Raw genomic sequence first — 26,435 nt, 5'->3', positions numbered from 1 at the left:
CGCAACCACGCAGCCTCGCGCCAACAACTAGAGGGTCAACTTCCGCAATAACACGTCTTACACGTCAAACGAGACACACACGGTGACGAGTAACATTTAAACTCACAACCACGAGGTAAGCTCGTTTATTGCATTGTCTTCACAATCTACTATACCAATGGAGAACACAGACAAAATTACCTCCTTGCATCGGAGACGAGGCTTTCAAATCGGCCGATTTACTACTCTATTTACACAACGGTACCAACTTCGTTGGCGCCAACAACGAATTACGAGAGCTCTGAAACCTTCTGCAGTCCGACGATTATAAGGTAAAGGTTCAGTCCTTTTTAACCGACCGACGGATCGAATGGCGCTTCATTCCTCCCAACTCACATCACTTCGGCGGGTTGTGGGAGGCTGCAGTGAAATCCTTCAAACCACATCTCAGACGTATCGTAGGTAACGAGCTCTTAACATTTGAAAACTTCAACACACTCATCATTGAAATCGAGTCTATCCTCAACTCCCGTCCGCTGACTCCAATATCATCAGACCAAAACGATCTTCTTGTCCTTACTCCCGGTCACTTCGGTGATTCATTAACAAGTTTCCGAGAACGAGATTTCAGGGACACTCCATCCAATCGTCTCTCCAGCTGGCAACATATTCAAAAACTCAAACATTTCTGGCGCCACTGGCATCGAGAGTATCTGAACGAGCTGAACATCCGAAACAAATGGAGTAAGGGCAGTCACGACATACGAGAAGGCGCCATCGTCATTCTCAGAGAAGACAACGTTCCCCCAATGCAATGGCCACTGGGCAGAATCATCAAGGTCCAACCCGGCGCAGACGCATCATACAGACGGCTACCGTTCGATCGGAGCATCAAGCGGATGGTACCACTCACTACCATGCAGGGATACTGGACGAACGACTGAAGGCAGAGATTGAAAAGAAACGGAGAGAGCCAATTCGGATTCAGAAAAGGAAGAGAAGTGACCGATACGGTTTATGTAATAAACCACATCACAGACAAGCAGCTAGATGTGGCGACACTCGACCACGGAAATTTCCAACGGCTTCGCGGCACAAAGCGCTATACCTTCAAAGCGTAAGGCCGACAGGCCTAATGTACCATCGATATCCCTACGACTTTTTCCCCAAATATTCGGTAGAATGCATACGTGGCAACCGTCGCGGACTTCTGATAAACGCGCGCGTAGTGGGGATATCGAGGGGCAACAAAGGAAAGAATCTGTTTGGTTTTGAACCAAAAAGATTCATTTTGCCCCGAGCCGCGAAGTGCGAAAGGTTAAGAGAAGCAAACACAATTAGAGAAACGAGTCGTTAAAACTACTCTTGAGAGTTTAGTTTTAATCGTTACTTGTTATTAATTGTTGCTAAACGTTAACCGTGGTTAAACGTTATTTGTTGTTAATTGTTAAGAGTCTAATAAACGTTATTGTTGAAAATCAAGGGTATTTTCTTGCGGGCACCTTCACGGACGGTCACCTTCACGGACTGTCACCTCATAAGTGTGAATAAATATCTTGGTTGTTAAACATATCCAAATGTTCCTTCAGTACCTATCACGACCTATCCACCTCATAGGTGAAGAAAGAGGGAAATTATATACCTGCCTAAGAGCGGCGGTCGACAGACTAAACAGAGAGAAACTGGAGGAGAAAATGAGGAAAATGGGGATTAGTACAAGTGTACTCATCGAATATTACTGTTAATAAATATTGATTGTTGAATACATCTGAGTATTTCTTCCGCACCTATCACGACATCCCACCTCATGGCCATGAAGGGAAAAGAACAAGAAAGAGAAAGAAGGGACTAGAAGATGTGAGAATGGGAAGGATACAGATAGAAACAGGAGAGGAATAAGAAAAGATGACAGCAGACCAAATTATAGAAGAAAGAAGAAAGGAAGAAGCAGAAGAGAGGGAGAAAAGGATAAAGGATTCCAAGTATAATATACACTACAGAAACATAACCAATGAAAAATTACCAAAATACTTAGAAGGGAGGATGAAGTGGAAGGACAGAAAAATACTGGCAAGATTCAGATGCGGAAACGAGATCAAAGCACGGGAATACTAGAAAGAAGAGGGAGATAAAGATGCAGACTATGTAGAAGGAAAGAAGACCTGAGGCATGTAATAGAAGAATGTGAAATAACGGGAGGACCAAAGGACATAGGAAAAACGCTAAATGAGACTGGAGAAGGTTTAACAGAACTGAAGGCAATAATAGAGAAGAGAAGGGCAAACGACAGGAAGGATGCACAGCAAGGAGGCTAAAGACCAAAGTTGCAGTAGTTTTTTAGTCATTAGTTGCTAATTTGTAGTTTCTACTTTTAGTTTTTAGAGGTAAAATTAGCAAGGTAGTGCAATAGAATAGAGTGGAAAAGAGATGTAAGAGATGTAAAACCGAAAGTTCATTCAAAGCCGAAAGGCACGAACTAAGCAATAATAAAATAAAAGAATAATACAAGAGGATCCAACAGACCAACAGGCGATCAACATTGTGTAGTAAGCCCTATTATCATAAGAGGTAGAAACGCTACTATTCACTTCTAAGGACGTAGGAACGCTATCAGTGATGTCTAAGGATGCAAAGCCTTCAGCATTTATATTTATATAATCAAATAATAATCAAATCTATCTGCCAAGCAAAGGAAAGAGTAAAGAAAAAAACAAAGAAAAGAGGGAACACTGTAACAATCATCTCGGAACAATGTAAAAGCCAGGTCGAACAAGAACATGGGTACATGAAATTTGCATAAATGTTGAGGACTGATGGTTTAACTAACTAGCACTGCTCATTAGATTAATTATATGATCTCTTACGTCGTATCGCAACTTATTCCGGTTATGTCCATGAAGTGTGAGTTATCTGTAAAATTTAATCGTAGCGTTTAGCTTCCCTTCATAGACTTAGCTTATTGTAGTTCGTATCGTTGTCGTCTGTCTTGGAGCCTATATATTCATGCACACCATCAACAGAATGTTTGGATCTCTCATAAAGCGTCTTTTAACTGTTTTGCCAACTGATGCACTGATAAGGCGTCTTACTCCAACACTCACTGCTGAAGTCATGAAGACATGGATTGCATTGGGTGATCGACAGAACGACGAGTTTTTGAAATTGCATGGTCGTCCCGCGACCTACTCTAAGAGAGCGTCGAACGATAACACCGCGCTCCTTTCTATCTGCCTAGTCGTCAAGTCACTTCAAGTCCGTTCGAATCTATCAGTTTAGAGAATCGGTACCAGTGCACTTCGCTGGGCATATGTTCTCGTACACATTCGCGGGACATTCTCTTTATATTAAACATTGTAGAAACAAACTATGTGTGGACATGATTAGCCTATCGTGCAGATAGCTAGAGAAAGAGAAAAAGAGAAAAAAGGATTAAAAAATTTAAAGGAAGGAAGAAAGCGATTTGGAAAAGAGAAAAAAAGGGCTGAAAGCCGAAAAAACATTTCTTGACTTGGGCGAACTGGAACGCCCAAAGAACAAAAAAGAATGTAAGACAATTAATGGGGAAAATTAATTTTTATTATAAATTTATGGAAGATGCCTGCAAACTCCTGGAACCACTTCATAACTTATTAAGGAAAAATGTCAAATTCATCTGCAATGAAGAATGTGAGAAATCATTTCAGAGGATCAAGGAATATGTCTGTTCAAGTCCGGCCCTAGCAACATATGAGCAAAACAAAGAAATATTCATTTATACAGATGCAAATGGTGATGGTTTAGGAGCCGTTTTAAAACAACCCCAAGATAACGGTATGTTGCACGCGGTTGCGTACTTCCCAAGAAAACTGAAACCAAACAGAATCAAAGATGAAAGCGATCTATCTCGAATGCCTTCCTCTTAAAGAAGCGATTCAATATTGGCAACATTACACATTACTGTTGCTTTGCACAGAATGCTTGATATGAAATGAACCTTATAGCGATAGCGTTCGTAATGAGAACTAGCTGCAGTACGTATATAGCAGCAGATGGGTTCACGAAAATTGCATCAGGTCTAATATGGCGTTCTGCGTGTACATCAACTGTAACTCGAATGATACACGTTGCTGAACCGAATAACAAGCGTATCAACTAAAAAATTGTAAAATAGAGATAACAATGAAGTATTTGCAAGTGATCTTAGTTAATATATCTTGAAGTTTGTTGCTGTATTTTCGATGATAGCGACTAGTGTTATTTGCAAGAATTGCAAAAGAAAAATTCAATCTTCTAGAACCAGAAACCGCGGCTTTGGTTCCAAAATTGCAAGTAAGTGTGAGTACTGGATGAAATTTTTCAATTCATCTCCACTAATTGGCAATGCCAATCCATACCAAAAGTCATCTGAAATAAATCGCAGGATTGTGTTGGCGACTTTTAGAGAACGGAATGGAAAAGATAAATTTATTTTGTGGGCTAATGGATATTTTTCAGGGATCGGCTATCAATAGATACTATGGCTGTCCGGAAAATTTACATTCTGTTGTCTTACGGGTATCTAATCGTCCAATTTCGAGAGCTACCGAAAAAGAATTGAAATATTCAAAACTAGGATTAAGGACAAATTAGACGTAAGAATGCTAGGTGTAGACACTCAATTTCTATCCATCTGGATCATGCTGGATCTGTTTGACATTACTCATGAGGTTGGAGTGTCGACACAGCTAGCTAAATATATTATTCGACAATAAATTATACGAACAAGCTGTGGGGCATATAATGTATGTCTCCACTGTAAGTTGCCCTAATGTCGCGTGTGCAATAGGAAAACTAAGTCAAAGGTGTGCAAATCCAACTGTATCCGATTGGAAGGCAGTGAAGGGGATATTCAAGTACCGGTTGAAAACCAAAGACTCAAAACTAGTGTACCAAAGAACGGGACAACCTTTGAAGGCGTTTTGCGATTCGGATTTTGCGGGCTGTACGGTAGATAGGAAATCCAGGAGTGGGTATGTCTTCATACTCGCTGGTGGTGCAATATCCTGGTTGTCTAAAAGACAACCGATCATAGTTCAATCGACGTGCGAAGCGGAGTTCGTGACGATGCAGGAAGCAGCAAGGGAAACAGTGTGGATTTCCTTACTGTTAAGGGAGTTGGGCCAATTGTCATATTGCCCTCGCCCTTGCAAGATCTTCTGTGATAATATCGGAGCTATTTCATGGTCAAAGGATGAAGTAGTTGCCGAAAGTTCTAAGCACGTCCAAGTGCGTTACTTTTATGTTAAGAACTGCGTGTCGAAGGGGATATTAGATTATACGTATATACCTAGTCCTGAGAATGACGCTGACATCCTTACCAAAGGCTTAAATAGGGTTAAGACTCAGTATTTCACCAAAGCTATGGGGCTTGTAGGAACTACGATCAAAGGGGAGTGTTGAAAAATGTTAGGTTGGCATGATCGCTAGTTACTACAAGCTAAGTTGGTACGACTTCTAACGACGCTCTTTTGTCTTAGAAGTCGACCACGTGTTAATTGACCGAGTGTATTCTGTGTGTTAAGACGTGTTGTACGAGGCGATCAAATATATTGGAGAAAATCAAATCTGCGTGAATCGATTAATTAATAAACCCAAACCTATATCCTTTAACAGCCCTAAACCAGGATATTTAAATTTTATATTATTGTATTAAATAATATTGTATTGATAGGAAGTATTTTATCGCTACAATTATGAGTTTTGATTAAATATAGCATAGTGTCGTGTCACTACGAGAAAGGAGGTCAGTCGTACAAATGGCAGTAATTGTATAATAACAAAGAACAAGCCAAATATACCGGAATAACTCATCGGCTAGCGGTTGTGTCTATCAAAAACAAAAGAAATTTGAAAGATCTTAGTTTATAGGACTTGTTGACAATCAATGTCATGCGGTCGATACAATGTTTGAGTGGGCTGTGTTTAGACACACAACATAATTTATAAAATAAACAATTCTTATATTTGATTTAAGAAATGATAGATGGTTTGCGAGCAGTATTTATTAGACAGTGGTTGAAATTCAGTTTATAATTTGAATTTAATAATTAAATATCTAACGAATGAGTGTTTAGTCTATAAAGCACGAATGGAACAGATGATAACAATCTACAGAGCGTTCGTGCTTGGCGGGTGTATTATTTTGTTTTGTTTACCTAGTGGATGGGTATTCTGTTGCGACGGTCTTAAATTTGTAGATGTAAATAATGGGATTGTTTGATATTATTATAAGGAGTGGGCGATCACGGCATGCACCCCGAGAGTTGTATAGCACTGGTAGAGTTATTCGAGTGGAGATAGTCGCTAACTATTGATAAACTGCGTAAAATGCACTTGCACTTGCACATAAATTCAATCGAGGTTGTTAGAATCACGTGGCAGGCTAAAGTATATGTCGGAGATGAAAGGTCATCGGAGCCTTCCCTTGATATTTCGGAAAAATTTCTTAACACCGTAATCTAGAATCTACCATAGCTGTAATTAAACAATTGTAGTCACCCAGTCCGATTGTAATTGTTCGAGATTTGTGATAATGAGCTTGGGCTCAAGGCGACAATTAGTCGCCGAACGTAGCCGCGGTCAAGGGATGAACGCTTTGTCTAACAAAGGCATTAAGTAACCCTATAGCTCTCCTTAAAAGAAAGATTTGTAGCGGCACGTGGCAGTAGACATTCCAACGGTTTCTGTCCCGTAGCTCGCCACACGCAGATCCTATTCTCCGGGCAGGATGTTTACCAGATGCCGACGCGTCTTCGCAGTACGTGATCGGCTAGCCCGAGGACCGTTATAAACACTAATATCTAGTTACCTAAAATCCTTCAACAGATAAACAGCCTTTGTCCCAGTTACAGGAAGACAGGAGAGACCTATTTTTCCACGAACGATGTCACAGATGTCGCGAGTGTGTGATCATTGTGAGCTGTGTCAACTGGTAACATTTTTGTGTGTGTCAATAAAAATAACTTCAGTGTAAAAAAATGGATAGCTTCAGTGAGGAATCCTTACCTGTCCCAAGCCTCCGCCAAGAGGACGACTCGGGCCCAGATTCGAACTTTGACTCGACATATATGTAATTGTACAGCATAAGAACATTTATATAAATAATGTAATTGTACAATAAATGTACGCAAACATTGACATTATTTATTGTTAGGGAAAAATCGACATAAATTTCCTCTATATTGTCTATTGTAACGATCAAGTTTATTTCGTTGATTGGTGGTTCATCGGCTTATTCTGTTTCTGCCGAGCACACGCGTTTTTGTGGCTTGACGGTGAACTCGACCTAGGCAGTTTTTGCATAAAGGAATGTATGTGTGTGTTTGCAGAGAATGCCTACATGAAGACAAGAGGGCTTAGTCAGCGAGTTCAAGCGGACGTCTCTCTTTACCTGGCAGTTAAATAATATTTCAATCTCCCGTAATCTTTCGATCTCCCGTAATCTTTCAATCTCCCGTAATCTTTTAATCTCCCGTAATCTTTCAATCTCCCCCTATCATACCTACATATACTATGAACAAAATACTGTATCCGGTAGCAACCTACGCATAGGTTGCACGGACGCACAACTATAGGCAGAATTCATTCAAGCGATACCGGCAGTTTTTCGCGAATATCTCGGAAATTAAGCAATTTCAGTCCTTGTATGGATAGGAAAAGATTTTTCAAAATATAGATTTGCACGACATACGCAAAAAACATCAAAATCGAAGTTTAGTCAGTCTTACTACAGTTTCGGTAAATAATGAATATAGACTAATATCTACGTAACATAGTGTAATTAATATCGCAATCTCGTTATACAAACTTGAACGAATGTATAAAGTGTCAATTTTGAACGATCCTTTAGTTTTACGATTTATTCCTTTTTTCGCTAGCCGAACCGTGGACGTCAACCGACATGCCGGTGGAAGTGTCACACGCTCAAGAAAGGCCACCCGCTCAGAAACAGTAATAAAGTAGACGAAACATCCTGTATGCCATCGAAATAATAACAAAACAGCCCCTCCAAAGGGACTAAAACCTCCATATAAAAACCCTCCTAAATTAGCGCTCAACACATTATTCTGTTGTAACACTTTGAACCGACACTCTGTTGGATTTATACAATAAAATTTCCATCAACTTATACGAAGTTCAATTTCAGTCAGAAGCAATGTCTACTATCCTCGCTCTCCTAACCAACATTATCATCAACAAATCCGATGGTTAGAAACACCTATCACTAGCTTTCCTCCGACAGAGCATCGTCACAGAACTTTACTTATTTTTCATCGTTAGAATAATCAACATACCTTTATCGGGTTTCTACCCTTAAATCAATCGCTTACTTAACTTGTACATACGCACCAGCGTAACTATCTCTTTACGAAGTTGTTGAAATAAACATTAATTTATACCTGTTAATTTAGTGTAAACTCAATTGAACCACCCCTATTATCGTAACAGAAATCAGGGGATCGATCAGTTTGTAACGTCGCCCAGAAGCCAGGAATCCGCCGACCTCAGGATATGCATACAACACCTGGTCATGCGATAGCGGCGAGAATAGACAGTAACCGAACTCCCACCCGTGAGATATATGAATCATAGTGAGGAGGCAAAGATCCCAGTTCTTTAGTAAGTAAGTCAGTCTGTATTTTGCTATTGAAGTGTAACTTCGCCTTTTGAATAAAGTATTGTTCATTCGCCTATCGTTTTTTATATATATCGAAGATGAAAGGAAAGCCGAAGCCTTTTCTTGGAAATTTTGGGAACATCCTCTACTCTAGCCTAGATTTTACCCTAGCTGTAATTGTTCAAGATTTGTGATAGCGAGATTGGGTTCGAGGTGATAATTGGTCGCCGAACGTAGCCACGGTCACGGGATGGACGTTTTGCCTAACGGAGGTCTGGAGTGGTTGTATGGGTTTTCCGAGAAATGTGGTAGTGGCGGCATGCGGCCTCGGGAGCGGGCCTAGCCACGTGTGATGTTGCCTCGGAGGTGCCGATACAATGGGACATACATTGTATTAATAATCAAACTCGAGGTAGAAACTGCCTAGCAACGGTGTTTGGAACTTTCTCGATGTTTCCAACGAGTATGTATCAAACTTCAGGCAGAAACTGCCTAGCAACGGCGTTTGGAACTTTCTCGATGCTTCCAAACGAGTATAGAAAGCAAATGCAATCGTACAGCGAGAAAAATCTCCACGAGGCTGGCATTCGTGCGATTGTCTTGGAGAGTAACACATCGAGCATTTTCAACAATCGTATTTTTGCGTCTAAGATTAGTCTACGCTTAGTAAAGAGTTATTCCGTTGACCGTGGATTCGTTTAAACACAAAAACGTTGTTAATAGCATTCATTAAACTTATTATTCGTAAATCATACTATTCATTAAACTTACTATTCGTTAAATAAGTTTAATGAATAGTGCTAGTCTAATGAATAAGTCTAATGAATAGTTTAATGAATGCGCTATTAATAAAGGAACTTGTTTGGATTCAGAAGATGGATACACCTATTGGCAGCCACATCCACTATTCCTATGTAAGTTCGACCAATATGACGTCTTGTACGAAGGAATCGCCACAAAAATTCAAGAAATAAAAACCAATAGCAACCCGACGCTACCGGGTTTTGCCTTTACGACTCAAGAAATAACCTTTATGCCAACCAAGGCTGGAGAACAGCCTTTGTGCGGATACACCCTGTTATCCATAGAACACCCCAAGCTCTTTCTCCTAGAAACGACTAAAGGAAATACATTTATACGCAAACGTAAAACAGCAGTCGAAAATTTGGATATATTCGCATACGTTAACTCAAAATTCATTTACGTAGAGAAACTGTCAGAAGGCAAATAACGGCACTCTATCAGGATATATTGACACTAAGATGCATCTCGGAAAAGAAAATAATAGAGAATGCATTAAGTCTAGCAACTATATTACCTGGTGAATTTGCGTATGCAATAACCAAAACTCCAGGACACATGGCTTTGGTCGCAGGAGAAGCAGTACACATAGTTAAATGCATTCCAGTTCAAGTGAAAGTAGCCAACGCCCTGGCCGCGCTGAGTGCACTCGTTCCCGTTAGATCACGAAAGTTAAGCAGCGGCGTGCAGGGATAGTACTTGGATGGGTGATCGCCTGGGATTCCGTGTGGCGTTGGCGAAGTGCGCCGGGCGCGCCGCGCCCACCATGGGGTTCGGGCTTGGGCGCTTGGCCTCGGGGCCGCCAAGCAGTCCGGTAGGGAAACCGGGCTGCCTGGCACGGCGGCTCCGGCGACGAGGCGCGATGTGACAATGGCCACACACCGTCCCATCAGCGGGGGAGGCCCCGTTGCGACGTTCACAGCAGTTTCCGGGCCTCTCTCGATCGCAGCCGGGACGGTTATCAGAAGCGGCCTGGCGTCCGTGCCGATTTCCTTCACGTAAAATATATATAAAAAAAAAGTTATTTTTCACATAGTTGACTCATTGCTGATCGATCAAGATGGAATCTTGCGATCCGAATTTTTCCCAGGATGCAAGGCTCGTTTGGATTACGAGCGAAAACATATCAAGTGGGGAAATATTTATATCCTCTTCGATACAAGAAAAAAGATAATCGTGCTGAAACGAAGTTCGGTGCCATGTTCGATTAGCATTACAAATCCGGAGATAAAAGAGGGATTTATTCCCAAAATCGAACCAATCAAGGGGGTCTATTTTGGTAATGTAGGTGCGAAGAACCATAAGGGACGAGGATATACAAGAATAATAAATACCACATCGAAAGATTACGAATTTATCACACCTACAATGCTAATTAAAGAATTGGAGAACCTCGGCTCGCCGCCTAGCACGACTTGCAAAGCAATTTCAAAATCAAAAGAAAATAGGTTCGACAAAATAATCGAATTATTGCGACTTGAACACTTGAACAAGGAGGAAAGAAAAATCGTCGAAGAATTAATTCGGAGGAATCAAGGTAGATTTCAAATCCCAGGAGATACGTTGGAAGGAACCGAAATTCTAGAGCATCGAATAATCACAACGGACGACATACCGATCAATATTAAACAGTACCGTTATCCACCTGTACATCAAGAAGAGATAAATCGTCAAATTCAAGAATTATTGGATACTGATGTCGTAGAACCATCGATATCTCCATACAATTCTCCGCTATGGATTGTGCCAAAGAAACCAAACTCGCAAGGAAACAAACATTGCAGTCTAGTTATTGATTTTCGAAAGCATAATGATAAAATGTTCGGCGATGCTTATCCGCTCCCCAACACTACAGAGATATTGGATCAATTATGAAGTGCAAAATATTTTTCCACATTCGATTTGGCATCAGGCTTCGGCCAGATTCGAATGACACAGGAGGATGCCCACAAGACTGCATTCTCAACACCATACGGACACTTCCAATTCAAAAGAATGGCCCTTGGATTTCAAAATGCTCCAGCAACATTTCAACGCTTGATGAACTCAGCGTTATCAGGATTGTAAGGAGTAGAACTATTCGTCTATCTGGATGACATAGTGATTTATTCAAGATCTCCTCGCGAACACGAAATTAAATTTAACGAGTTAATGGAAATACTAAATGCAGCCAAATTGCGATTGCAACCCGATAAATGCGAGTTCCTACGACACAAAGTTATTTGGGACACATAATCAGTAAAGATGGTGTAAAACCCGCTCCACAGAAGATCGAAGCCGTATCGAAATTTCCATGACCAAGGAAAGCGAAAAATATCAAACAGTTTTTGGGACTAGCGGGATACTACAGATGATTTATACTTAATTTCTCCAAAATTGCAAAACCATTAACACAACTATTGAACAAAGACATCCCCTTTAAATGGTCGGAGAATCAAGAAAATGCATTCAACAATTTAAAAACAGCGCTAATGACAAAACCTATTCTGCAATATCCGGATTTTTCCAAACACTTTAATCTTACGACAGACGCCTCAGGTTATGCAATAAGCGGCGTAAACAGGATAATCAAGAAGACGAAACTTCAGCAGAAGATAAGCAGCACCCGCGTTTTCCCAGGTAGCATCAAAAGGGAATATTAGAAATTAAGACACAGCGTAAACAAGTGTCACATCCCGCGTGTAACGTAGACTGAAACCACCAATAGCGCGAGTGAGCGTTCCAATTTGAAATGTAAATAAATTTTAACAATTTGTATAGAAACCAAATTCGAGCCTCACAACCCCCATGGAATAACCCGTCACATGACGACCCCTCCACGGTAGACCTAAATATATGTAGGGTTTACATTAGAATTAGGGTTAGGGGCGTGAAACGAATCTTCGTTTGGGTTACACGTTGTCGTTATGCAATAGAGAAGACATTGACTAGCGGAAATACGATTATTATAGAACCGGACAAGTAACCGTGGTAGTTAGGTACTCGAGAAACTAATGACAATGATCCTAGGTTCAATAACGAATCCGCGGTCGACGGGATGATAGATGAACGTACTCACAAAATCTAAGTCGGACGCGTAATATTCAGTCGTCGTAAAGGGTTACTCCTTTCATCGATGAGATCGCGAGCGAGAATGCCTTTCCCGTCCCGATGATGCCACAGAGGAAAACTATAATGGGGTGTGTCTAAGGACACGAGATCATCGGATTCGTCGAGAAAAGCCTTCGTTCAGAAAGTAAGGGAAATTGGCGTTGCTGCTAATTGGTCAATCTCCATATCGGTGGTTAGAAAAAGATGCTAGCCGCCCTCGAGGGAAAGTTGCTAGTGGGAGACGCCGCTCGTTGAAAAATAGGTCTCCCCTATTTTCCCGTAGTTGGGACAAAGACTGTTTGTCTGTTTGAAGGACTTTAGTTGACTAAACCTTAAGATTTATAACGAGCCCTCGAGCTAGCTGAACATGTACTGCGGAGACGCATCGACATCTGGCAATCATCTTACTCGAAGAATAGGGTCTGCGTGTGGCGAACTACGGAACAGAGACCGTTGGAATGTTTACTGTCGAGTGTTACAACTATTTCCTTCTTAAGGAGAGCTATAGAATTATTCCATGCCTTTGTTAGACAAAGCGTTCATCCCGTGACCGCGAGCCCAAGCTCATTATCACAATTCTCGAACAATTACAATCGGATTGAATAACTACAATTGTTCAATTACAGCTATAGTAGACTCTAGGTTACAATGTTGCGGGATTATCCAAAATTCCAAAGGCTCCGGTGTTCTTTCATCTCCGACATATAAATAAGCGTAGCAACATAGAAGAGAGAGAGGTAATTCCTTAGTTCAGAGTTCCTCAGTTCCCCAGTTCTTGTTAGTCTTGTTAATCGACGTGTTTGCATTTGTCAATTTGTAAATTATTGCAAATCTATCAAATTAAAATCTTGTAATTAATAAGAGTGAAAACGTATTGCGAACGATTCGAGTAACTTCGAGTATTTGAAATTTCAACGAGAATTCTGCCAATATCCAATTAAAATATGAATAAACATTTTTTTGTGAAGAATATTTGTCTAATAATATAATAGGATTAAGCGAACATTTATTTTCACCAACTTTAATCCTCTCCCGTGCCAGTACTCCTGCGCGTAGCAGGTTAGCCGAAACGTGGAGTTTAATTGTCAATCGCATTAAATAACAGACAACACTACAATTTAATCTGAATTCAAAAATTAACGGCAACACAACCAAAACGGGCCAAACAAAACGTAACACAAGACAACCAAGAAAACGAAACCTCAGCTTAACAACAATTGTAGTTGGATGAGTGTATGATTCTCTAGAGGAGCAGACTTTCGATTAAAATTTATTTCGATTAAAAATTACAAAATATGGAATACTTTCAAGAGTGCTATGTGAAGCTCTTACAGGATGCTCTTACGTATGCAACTTTTACGTGTATACTGTTGAAAGAAGAAAATTAGAAGACACTGTTCTAAGGATTACTGAACCTTACAAGAACATATGGCAACATATTTATCACAATAACTACTATAACAATATCGATATGGATAAAACACTTCTGAAAAACAAATTGTGAGTATGTGAAACAACTAAAAAATATAAAGGTCTAACTCCATCACTCCAAACAATAAAACTTTCAAGATGTTAACATGCATTTTATGGAAACCACCATATTTTGTTAGAAGTATGGAATATGTTACGTCCGGTGACTCTCTACGGTCGAGGTGTCCATCAACTGTGCATATATATGTCGGGTTATCATTAGAATTTAAGGCGCGTAACGATTCTTCGTTTGAATTAGCCATTGTTTTACGAAACAGAGATTATATTTACGCGAATATACAAGATTTTACAAAATATTATGAATAATGAGTTTAATGAATGATAAGATTAACAAACGATAAGTTTAACTAATGATTAGATTAAAGAATAATAAGTTTAACGAATAATAAGGGGAACAAATAATATGTCTTACGAATAATAAATTTCACGAATAATGAGATTAACGATTAATAGGTTTTACGAATAATGAATTTAATTAACGCTATTAACAATGTTCCTGGGTTCAAACGAATCCACGGTCAACGGGATAACTCTTTACTATGCGTAGAATAATTTTAAATACAAAAGATGCGATTGCTGAGACACTCGGTAAATCGCTCGATGTATCACTTTCCAAGGCGATCACACGAATGAATATCTGATGAAAATCTTTTTCGCTATACGACTGCATTTGTTTGTTATATGCTCGCTGGAGGCATCGAGAAGGTTCCAATCGCCTTTGCTAGGCAGTTTCTGTCAAAAGTTTGTTGTATACTCTTTGGAAGCATCGAGAAAGATCCAAACGCCGTTGCTAGGCAGTTTCTATCTGGAGTTTGATTCCTAATACAACGTGTGTCCCATTATATCGACATCTCCAAAGTACAATTCTATGTGATTTCTAGGGAGAACAATATAACCGATCCACACCTTCGTCAGGCAAAACGTTTATCCCGTGACCGTGGCTACGTTCGGCGACCAGTTGTCACCTCGAACCCACTTTCGCAATCACAAATATCAAACAATTACAAATGACAACAATTGCTTAATTACAGCTATGATAAAATCTAGGCTAAAGCATTAGAAAACTTTCCCAAAAGTTGCAAAGGGAAGGCTCCGGTTTTCCTTTCATCCCCGACATATAATTATGCGGGTCGCAATAATCCTAAGGAACGGTCATAAAACGAGGCTTCTGGATTTACCGCTAAAGCAGTTAAGTGGCCTAAAACACCTTCAAATCGAGACATTCCTTATGGTTATTGTTCCATCAGGTAGAAATTGGGGAGTACTTGCTTCGGCATTACATATACTAAAATTGGAACGATACATAGAAGATTAGCATGACCCCTGCGCAAGTATGACACGCAAAATCGTGAAGCGATCCACACTTTCGGGGAACACGAGGCGGGTATGGGTTTTCAGGGCGTAGGACTATGCCCTGGGAAAGTGGCTCGTCGGTGCCTTTGGCACCCGCCAGTTTGCAGATCCGGTGCAGAGAATTTTGCGGAGGATGGATATGGCAGACAAAAAAGGCAGTAACGTTTACGGCGCAGGGAAAAGATACCTCAGTACCGGTGCAGCCGCGGGTTGTAAAGCGAGCCCCGCTGCGTCGCCATCGAGCAATCGTGGCCGTCCGGGGGTGGACCATCAGGCTCCCGGGCGTGTTCATGCGTCTGGTGACGAGGACGTGCAACCAGAGGAGTCTCGGGGAAGGTCAGAGGGTCCGGATGTAACTATCAGCGGCCCGGGATCTTCGTCGGATGGGCTGCTTTCGCGGTACGGTGGCGGCGGCAGGGTGAGATTCGACGACGAAATGTCATCGTGTCCTTCCTCTACGACCGTTGTGAACGCGCTCGGCAAGCGATCATACCGGAAAATTACCCGGTCATGGTTGGCCTCACGGAGGGCGAGAGCGTTTAACGCTGAACTCCAACGGCGCACGTGGTCACCACCTCCGCCGTCGCCTCAACAATCGCCGATCTCTGCCGTCTCTGCATCCGCGACAGTGCCGTTGGCGACGACGACGTGCGGAAAGAGGATATAAAGACGGAATCGGAGGAAAGAGAAGGGACCGAGAAGGACAGCTGACCGATTCAGGGACATGAACACGCGGACAGCGCATACCTGCGGAGAAGGGTGCGCTTTCTGGAGAGTGAGGTCAGTCGTCTCCAGGAGACGGTGGAACGGCTAACCAAGGAATGTACTAAGAGGGCAGTAACAGAAGGAATTATAGCGACACTCGACAGCAAACTTTCCAACGGTTTCTGTCCCATGGCTCGTTACACAAAGACCCTATCTTTCGGACAAGATGATTGCCAGATGCCTATACATTATTACAGAATATTTTCAGTTAACCTAAGGACCTGCTACAAATCTTAGGATTAATTTAGCTAAGATCCTCCAAAGGGACAAATGGTCTTTGTCTTAACAGCCCCTATACCTACCGCCCACTACAGGAAGATACTGGAAATCTGCTTTCCTCACCTACGACGCTTCCTACTAGCATCTTTCTCTCAAGGGTGGTTAGCATCCTTTTCCAACCACCAACTCAAAATTTAGCCAATTAACAGCGACGTCCACTTCCCTCACTTTCCGAACCAACGCTTTCCTCAACGTATCCGATGATCTCGTATTCTTAGAGACACCCCACCACAGCTTTTCCTATCCAGCATCATCGTGACAGAAAGTCAGTCGCGAGACGCCCGTCCTAATTGATAGTTGGTAGTTGGCAGTAATCACTGATCCGAGTTGCTCGACATCTCAGGCAATCATCGTCCAAACTCGTAGCGCATATCGAATCGTATCTACCCGAGTTCGAACTTGTAATCGCGAACCGAAATTAATAACCGCGAGTTTTACGCCAAGTATACTCACCGAATATATTTTGTTAATAAATATTTATTGTTAAACATGTTCGAGTGTTCCTTCAATACCTATCACGCCCATCACCTCAGAAGTAACGACGGTGAATGTGAAGCGGCGGGGATCACTACTACGAGGGCATAAAAGAAGATGCTCCCGGGCCCCAACGGAAATGATTATGGGCCACAGAATAAGAATACGTATAAAAAATTTCCTGCAAAAAGTGATAATTTCGTGGATAGAAGATTGTGGATCAAAGGAAAACGATGCCTTACAATTTATCCACATGTTTTCTCTGTTTACACATCGAATAACCTCAACAGGTTATGGGCCCAGGGCTGTAAATTGCAAGGTAGCAACGTGAAGTGAATAAATTGTTAAAGTGTTGTGCTTGGTAAAATAAGGGATAGTGCTAAAAGGGAATCAGCAAGTGCGAAGATCGAGATGTTACGCGGCGAAGAAAATTGGCTCCAGTGGCGTTTTGTTATGCGTACACTTTTGGAGGAAGATGACGACCTGATCAACGTGTGTGAAGGGAATCTGTGTCATCCACGTAACAGCGCGGAGAAAGAAATCGCTCGTAAAAGATTTTTGAAAGCAGATCGGTTAGCGAGAAAATTAATCGTGACCTCAGTAGGAAGGAAACCGTTGGATCTTCTTTCATGTTGCACAACAGCACATGAAATGTGGAAAAAGCTGAATACAGTATATGATATGAAGTCGGATGAGAATTTAAATATGGTCCAGAAGCAGTTCTTCGATTTTAAATGGAAAGAATCTGAAAATGTCTCGTACAACCTATCAAAGTTGGAACTCATAGCGGCAAAGATGAAAGACCTTGGGAGTGAAATTGGCGAGAAAATGATGATAACACGCATTTTATCGGTGTTACCAAACAAATTTGATCATTTTCACAGTGCGTGGGATTCCGTGGAAGAAGAAAAGAAGACCTTAGACAGGCTTAGTACCAGGCTGATGACGGGAGAAATCAGATGGAAGAAAGACGACCAGGAAACATCGGTGGCACTGGTAACAAAAAGTAATAATTATAAAAGGGAACAGCAGAAGCAGTCAAGTAAACGTGAAAACGAGAAACAAGGACCAAGCTGCTTCTACTGTGGAAAAGTTGGCCATCTAAAGAAGGATTGCTTTAGATGCTTTATATGCAAAAGGAAAGGCCACACAAGTAAAAATTGTTTTAAAAGTAACAGAAGAGACAACCAGGAACCTAGAAATCAAAATCGGGATCACAGCGGAATTGGTCTATTAGGAAGTACCTCAGCGATACAAGCGGCAAACCCTGATGTTTGGATAATCGGCTCAGGAGCTACGGATCACATGACAGGACGACGGGAATGGTTTAGCGTCTTCGAAGAATTCGATAACACGGTGAAGATAGAGATCGGCGATGGCACATTCATGGATGCGTGCGGCAAAGGAAAAAAGGACTTTTGTGGGCGGCAAATGGGTAACATGTACAATGAACGATGTTCTGTACGTACCAGGTATGAAAAGAAATCTATTTTCCATTAGATCTGTTACAAGAAGGGGCATAGATTTCTGTGTTTCAAAGGAAGGGACCAATTGTATATTTTCACAAAATCAGAAAATAATAGCAAGAGGTTCTGTTATCGGAAATTTGTATAAAGTAGATATGCGAGTTATCATACCGTCAGTGTGTAATTTTAGCAATAGAGCAGAGTCAAACGCGGTCACATTACAGTTATGGCATGAACGGCTATGTCATCAAAATATCAGGTATGTTAAAGAGTTCTTAAAGAATTTAAATATGAAAGTTGTAGAGGATAATAACTTTTTCTGTGAAGGTTGCGCGTACGGGAAACCTCATAGATCGAGTTTTCACGAGAAAATCAATCGGGCGACTAAACCTCGCGAAATTATTTATGCGGATGTATGTGGACCTATGGAAGTCGAGTCATTAGGCAAGAAACTGTATTTTCTGACATTTAAAGATGATTTTTCAAAATTGAATCTTTTCTTTCTTTTATGAAGAAAGATTTTATTTTTCATTCTTTTGGTCTCTCCCCTCTCGTTTCTTTTTTCTTTTCTTCTCTCCAGCGTTAGATGAAGCGCACAAATGACCAAATCTTTCCACGGTTCTCTCTCGGTTCGCTATATTTTGCGAATGAAATTGTACTTCAAATTCACTATATCCAAACGTCTTCCCCTTTCCTTTTCTATTCCTCCACCTACATTTTGAATAACCCAGAGCGGTCGGATACTACATCGAATCGATAAAGTTTGGACCCATGTAAAAATAAGTATAATGCTCAGGAGTTTGTCGTTTGGGTATTCAATTGTGTGTTCACTATCGTTACTACTCGCACTCCGCACTCGTAGTACAAATCGACAAATTTTTAAAATTTGTTAATTTATCAACCACAGTTGATCATTTTAGAATCCACAGGAAAATGATAACATGCTCGATATTCTAGTTTGTGTTTAAAGATACATAAAAAATATATGTGTCGGAGATGAAAGAACATCGGAGCCTTTGGAATTTTGGATAATCCCGCAACATTGTAATCTAAAGTCTACTATAGCTGTAAGTAAACAATTGTAGTTATTCAATCCGATAGTAATTGTTCGAGAGTTGTGATAATGAGCTTGGGCTTGAGGCGACAGCCAGTCGCCGAACGTTCACGGGATGAACGCTATGTCTAACAAAGTCATGGAGTAATTCTGTAGCTCTCCTTAAAAAGGAAATTGTTGTAACACTCGACAGTAAACATTCCAACGGTCTCTGTCCCGTAGCTCGCTTACGGCGCGTCTCCGCAATACATGTTCAGTTAGCCTGAGGGCCCGTTATAAATATATAAACATACAAACAGTCTTTGTCCCAACTACTGGAAAATAGGGGAGACTTATTTTTCAACGAGCGGCGTCTCCCACTAGCAACTTTCCCTCGAGGGCGGCTAGCATCTTTTTCTAACCACCGATATGGAGATTGACCAATTAGCAGCAACGCCAATTTCCCTTACTTTCTGAACGAAGGCTTTTCTCGACGAATCCGATGATCTCGTGTTTTTAGACACACCCCATTATAGTTTTCCTCTGTAGCATTATCGGGACGGGAAAGTCATTCTCTCTCGCGATCTGATCGACGAAAAGAGTAACCCCTTACGACCAGTGAATATTACGCGTCCGACTTAGATTTTGTGAGCACGTTCATCTATCATCCCGTCGACCGCGGATTCGTCATTGAACCTAGGATCATTGTCATTAGCTTCTCGAGTATCTAATTACCACGATCACTTGTCAGATTCTGTAATAATCGTATTTGCACTAGTCAATGTCTTCTCTATTGTATAACGACAATGTGTAATCCAAACGAAGATTCGTTTCACGCCCCTAACCCTAATTATAATGTAAACCAGACATATATTTATACACTTCCTATACTCATACATATCTCATTGAGCATGTGAAAACTCACTAGTCGAACGTAGGTTATGAAAATACATCTAATTCAGAAATATATTATGAAAATTATGTAAAGAAATATAAATAGAAGATAAATTTGAGATAACAAAATGATAGCACGCGTCATACAAAATATATTTTAGAAAAAATAAATGATTTCTTATACTTTTTTACTTATATTTTTTACTTATATTTATTTTCCTATATTTTTACTTCCCTTGTAAAATATCTATTATATTTCGATGTACTCAGTTTTTTTATATTTTCATGTTAAATTATATTATTCTTTCAGAGCTATATAATTTTCCTCTTTCACTATTTGAAGTTTCCTTCCACGAAACGATTTCCTTCAACGAAAACCATGCCATGCTTTGAAATACAACTTTTCAAAACATTTAATGTAAAAATAGGGAGATCATGATCCATGCTGATATATACATATTTTCCCATTTGGAGTTAACATTAGTTTCCCATTTGAAGTTACATAAAGTTTCTTCATGCTTAAATTTAATTTGCGATAAGTATCTTCTGTTTGTTCTTCAGTCATAATCACGGAAATAAGTGGTCGAAGAGATAGTGTACATCGAAATATAATATAATATGCTCAATTATATTAGAACTGCTAAAATATTCAACAAGGACGGTGGTATAGGCAATCGTCATCGAGAACAGATGACTAGCAATCGTGTTATCGTAAGTAACTTGTTTTTTCTTGTTCTTTATTTTGAGATTCAGCTTCCATTCCTTACATTCATCAACTCTTTGTATTCTCCTTATTTCCCCTTCCCTTTTCACCCTTTTCCACTTGCGGCTCATTTCTTCACCCGGAACAGAGTATGTAGCTGATCTTCATCGAACAAACCTGTTCGAACGTCTCACCACTTTACGGATACTTGCATATAACTATAATACGCATCTTCATTCGTCTCTTATTCATTGAATGGATTTGAGAGACAGCGATTCTGGCGTGCTTTCCTCTAAGCATTATCGTGTTAGGAATGTTCCTACTAGAGTATATATGTTTCGTAACGGCGATAAATAGACCGAGTTCGATGGACTTTCAAATGGACGGAGCAAATTTCTGATGCCCACATTTACTACTATAAATAAATCAATGCATCATTTGATTAAGCAGTTTCAGAAAACAGTCTGAATTTAATTTGGTAGGACTGTAGTTTTAAAGATATCTCCAGGATACGCGGAACAGCGTACTCTATATATTTAGTATAGTTTAAAATGATATTTTATAGGATTCTCAAATCCGAGTCGAAATTGTATTCGTGAGCAGTTGCAGTTTTCATACAGGCATGTATGTATGTTTTCACTTAAAGCCTTTTTAACTATGTGGCGTCAGAGTTTTCTCTGAACGTTGTCTATTGACAGTCTTGAGTGCAGTGACATCATATTTGATGCTGTCGAAAAATTAGTAAATAAAATTATTGCTAAACTGATCGAGAGAAAAGGAGCGTTAGATACTCCTCTTATTAAATCATCAGACGTTAAAAATTGTTTACTTTTCATTTTTACTATTTATATTATTTCTAAAATAATACTAACATTGACAATAAAACTCGATTGGGTTAGACATCTGCGCATTAGTGATAAATAGTTGTTACGCAATACATTTGTTCAGTTGAGATGTACTGTTGAATTTCACTATACAAATTGTATTATAATTTATAGCTTAATTATGGATAGATTTCAATGGTAAGAAGATTATTTTGTACAAGTACAAGCATATGTCTGTACTCAAAGTGATGAAGAATCTTTATGCTCTTGTTCAGCAACTGGCCAAATAACGCCAACTGCGTTCATGTATGCGACAAAAAACATATACATCTACAGAAATTGTATAATAAACAACTCACTTCTCGATAAATGTGCGAACATGTTTAAGATGTTCGAATTTCGAATATATTTCAGATATTCATCCACTTATGTGAAGAACGATTTTCCGCATGAGTCATCTGATTATTTTATTTTTTTTCCGAATTCTGTACATTATGTGTGTATTCTGTACATTCTCTGTGAACGCTTCCAGCCCTTCTGGCTTCGTCGTTTCCACGATTAGGCCAGTGTCGCTTATTTTTTTAACTGCTGTGACTTGTATACCCCCTTTACGGGGGTTTACTAGCGTGAATAGCGCGTCGCGCGCTTCTCCGCTTGTTCTTATTTCACCATTCTCAATTTCCGAGCGGATTATAACTACATTTTACCGCCATTTGTCCATTGTTTACTGCTGGCCATCTTCACTTTTTTCCGCGTACTCACAGCGACTTACTCACAGCACTTAATATCGCAGTTTCCTTATTCTTAGCTTTTAGCTTGTTCTAGCCTTCCGGCTAGATGACAGTTGTGGAGCAGGAGATTCTCCACAAATCCTCTCATATCCTTAAAGTAACGCATTATCGTTGCGGTTTGCCCTTGTTAACTTTGTTGCTCGGGTCGTGGCAGAATGGTAGGACCCTCTTTTCCATATCGCTAGCTCGTTCCCTTATGTCGGGTATTGACCGCGATTCTTCTTTAGTATCCTCCTTCTCTTCATCAGACCGCTTCTTGATTTCTGGGTTGTTTTGCTTTTTCGGTGTAGCGCTTATACTAGGATTTTTGGTGGTTGACCCCTCTTCCCCTTTTTCAGGCTTTTGCGTTTTCAAGGGTTGCAAAACCATCCTTGCATTCGTGGCGGGTGGCGTCTGCCCACGTGAAGACATCTGGATTACTTTCGTGGCGGACTGTTTGTACACAGTGTACGAAGCGACGCGAACACAACCTATCTGCATGCCATCGTCTTGGGTCAACGCATGCTGTCAGGAGATCTTTAAAATATGTCCAAGGATGTTGGTCGATGTAATTGTTAACAATGACTTGGCTTATTTAGAACCAGGCAGGCAACCGCCAGAGGCAAGGGAGGTGAAGAGGCTCTACAAGGATTTCTGGGGTAGAACTGGACCTCCAAATTCCATAATCCCAGGAAGAAGAGCCTCGGAGTTGTTATTATGTGAATACTTTCTTGTTTCACATGATCTAATAAACCAACACTTCTTTCAACTTTTTTTAACAAACTGTTTTGAATCGTGCAACATTTTCGATCGATTGCGATATCTCTCACAATTGCATAGTTTTATTTGTGAATATTGCACAAGTAAATATTTCGTTTTTTCGTTCAGACAAACTGCAACGTGATATTATTTTATATCACTGTCGCTTGATCACTTTGCACAATTTTTATGCCAAGAGAAACATGTTAAAATTCTACATGCAATTTCTTTAGAGACGGTTGTACATTCAAATCATACAAATATTTTTTTTAGGCCTTTTTTTTAAAAGGAGTTTATTGGGCCCAGAAAATACAGATTTTAAGTGCATATATTCACAATAAACATGAATTTTTGTAATGGTATGTTAGGCAAAGGTACCGATACGCGGCGGTACGACGTAGCCATGCTGTATTATGTGTCGGCGCTTTACATTTTTTGTTGTATGATGCGGTTTTTGGCTTTAAGCCTCTGGGGAGCGGAGCTTTTTTTTTTATTTTTTTTCTGCCCTGAAAAACTTGGTCGCAAAACAGGACGCTTCGGTAGTTTGCTTTTTGAGTGCTGTGTAACTTTGGGGAAGGGTGGGATGAGAGGGATGGGGCGGGTGGGGGGGGGGACAAATAGGATTATTTACAAATATTTACAAATATTTACAGTGTTTACATTTTACACCTGTGTTATGCGGTGTGAGAATTGAGCTCTGTCGGTTTAATGTTCTCTCTTACTTTGTTATGAGTTCTGTATCCACCAGTATTTTTTTGTGTTTCTTCTGTGTTTGTCTTTGGTGTCTTTCCGGGGGAGGGCAATGTTGTATCTCCATCTCGGGTCAGCGGTCTGTCCATTTATGTTTTCTTCGTAGAGTATGGTTTTGATCCCTGTTTTTCTTTTTATGTGATATATTATTGGGATGTTGTTTTGGTCCTGGAGGTAGTTTTTTCGTCTAGGTATAGGAAGGCTTCTAGGGGGATGTGGCCTGTTTCACAGTGTTTTTGTAATATGCGTTGTTAGGAAATAGACAGCTGAAAACTAAGCTGTTTTCTTTTATTTTTGCTGCTTGCGCGAAGTGGTTTCTTATTAGCTTTAGGATGTGGCAGTCGATGCGGTGAATGTTGGCTAGGTCGTATATTGTTTTGTTTTTTACATATTTTTTGAATCCGCTGTGTTCGGATCTGTATGTGCTCAGGCAAGCCCTGATGCATTTTATTTCGAATATGCGGATTTTTTCCATCTGGGAGGCTGATATGTTGTACCAGATTGGGCTGCCGTAGGTAATGATTGGTCTGATTAGTGCTTGGTAGCATAGTATTTTCACTTTGCTGTCGAGATGTTTGGAGTAAAATAGTCTTTTTATTCGCCAGAATGCTTTATTGGCCTTAGCAATTTGGGTTTCGGTGTGCTGCTTGTAGTTTAATTTGTCGTCTATGCTTATTCCTAAGTATTTTACGCAGTTTTTGTGTGGTATGAGAGCCCCTTTGTTTGCTTTTTCTCTTACTTGGAATTTTCGGCAGTGTTCTCTTTCTGTTGGGTCGATTTCACTTAACTTGGGCCTGAATAGTATGGTTTCGCATTTGCTTGTGTTGATTTTTAGTTTCCACGCGTGGTAATAGTCGTTTATTTTATCGAAAAGTTCTTGCAGTTCAGTTTTTATTGTCTTAGTTTTGCGGCCTGTTACGTAGATGATTAGGTCATCTGCGAAGGCTATGGAGCGTTTGTGGGTGGATGTATTGAAATTAAAGAGGTTTAGTAAGTCACTATTGTAAATACTGAAAAGTAGCGGGGAATTTACTGTACCTTGTTGCAGACCATTTGTTATGGAGAATTCTTTGCTTGATGTGTTTGAACCTTCGGTCATTACGAATGTTCTGCTTGTGATCATGTCCCAGACTATTTTAATTAGATGTTTAGGAAGGTTTATCTTGATCAATTTGTATATGAGATCTGGGATCCAGACTGTGTCAAAAGCTTTTTCGAGGTCTATTAAGCAGGCGGCTACTCGTTGTTTTGCGTTTAGGGCCCAGCAGATGTCCGACGTAAGTTTGTTTATTGCGTGGATTGTGGAGTGGTTGTGCCTGAAGCCAAATTGATTTTCTGCGATTATGTCATTTTTTGTGCAGAAGGAAGTTAGGGGGTTGTTTATGATTATTTCAAGTACTTTGCTTATGTTGGGGAGGAGACTTATGGGTCGTAGGTTTGCGGGCGATGAGCCGTCTTTGTCTTTTTTTTGTAATAGCTATCAATTTGGCTTTTTTCCATTTTCTGGGGAAATATGTGTTGTTTAGAGCATTGTTGAAGAGTACTGTGTAGTACCATTTTATTTTGTTCGGTAGGCGCTTGAGTAAAACGTTTGGGATGCCGTCGAAGCCGGAGGATTTATTGTTGTTTAGTTTGGAGAAGATTGTGTTTGGTTGATTGTAATTTGTGAAGTAGTTTATTTCTGGATCTGGTTGTTTGGGGTTGTCTGCGGTGTTTTCGTTTGAGAATGTACAGACTGTTTTGTTTAGCGTTTTGTCTTGTTCCATTTCATTTTTAAGTTTGTTTCGGCGATGATAATTCTGTTTAGTTGATCTCGGCCCATGTGTTCGTTTTGTGTATGTATTTTGGAAAAGTGGGTGCCGATGATGTCTAGTTTTTCCGTTGTTTTAGTTATTATGAAGTTACCCTCGATGTCTTTGGTGGTGTTGTGTATTGTTATACCTGCTTCTTGGATGAGGGAGGTTTCTTCTGGGGGCAATTTGAGAGGTGGGATGGAGCTTTGTCCTTTTGGTCTGAAGATTTGATTTATTTGTGGGAACATGTTGGCTGAGTCGTTTTTGGAGATGTTTCTTATTTTATTTGTCCAGTAATGGTTTATAGCGTTTGCGAATTCTCGTTTCATTTGCGCTTTTATTTTGTATAGTAGGTACTTTAGGAATTCTAATTCTTCTCTTTTGTCGTAAAAGGCACCGGAAAATTGTCTTTCACGGTGATCTTATTTAATTCCCCGTAGATGACGCAGAGATGCATTTTTTATTCTTTTTCCGCACTAATACAACAAGGGATTGCGTATGGTGAATTGCTTGGTCTGATCATTTCTTTCTCGTACAAATCGTCCAAAATTGAAAAATCGGCCGATATGCCGACAG

The 26,435-nt window shown here is 40.2% G+C and overlaps 1 non-coding gene and 1 pseudogene across 1 annotated transcript; both read left to right on the top strand.

Moving 5' to 3' along the window:
* Positions 1 to 10,036: 10,036 nt before the first annotated feature.
* On the top strand, positions 10,037 to 10,154 carry LOC126876079 (5S ribosomal RNA; annotated as a pseudogene).
* Positions 10,155 to 15,257: 5,103 nt separating this feature from the next.
* Positions 15,258 to 15,364, top strand: LOC126876077 (U6 spliceosomal RNA). Its single transcript, XR_007693919.1, has one exon. It is a non-coding gene; the product is annotated as a U6 spliceosomal RNA (small nuclear RNA).
* The last annotated feature ends 11,071 nt before the right edge of the window (positions 15,365 to 26,435 follow it).

This window comes from Bombus huntii, unplaced genomic scaffold (genome assembly GCF_024542735.1).
Source record: "Bombus huntii isolate Logan2020A unplaced genomic scaffold, iyBomHunt1.1 ctg00000062.1, whole genome shotgun sequence".
Classification (NCBI taxonomy): Eukaryota; Metazoa; Arthropoda; class Insecta; order Hymenoptera; family Apidae; genus Bombus; species Bombus huntii.
This window is presented reverse-complemented; position numbering and strand designations above follow the sequence as displayed.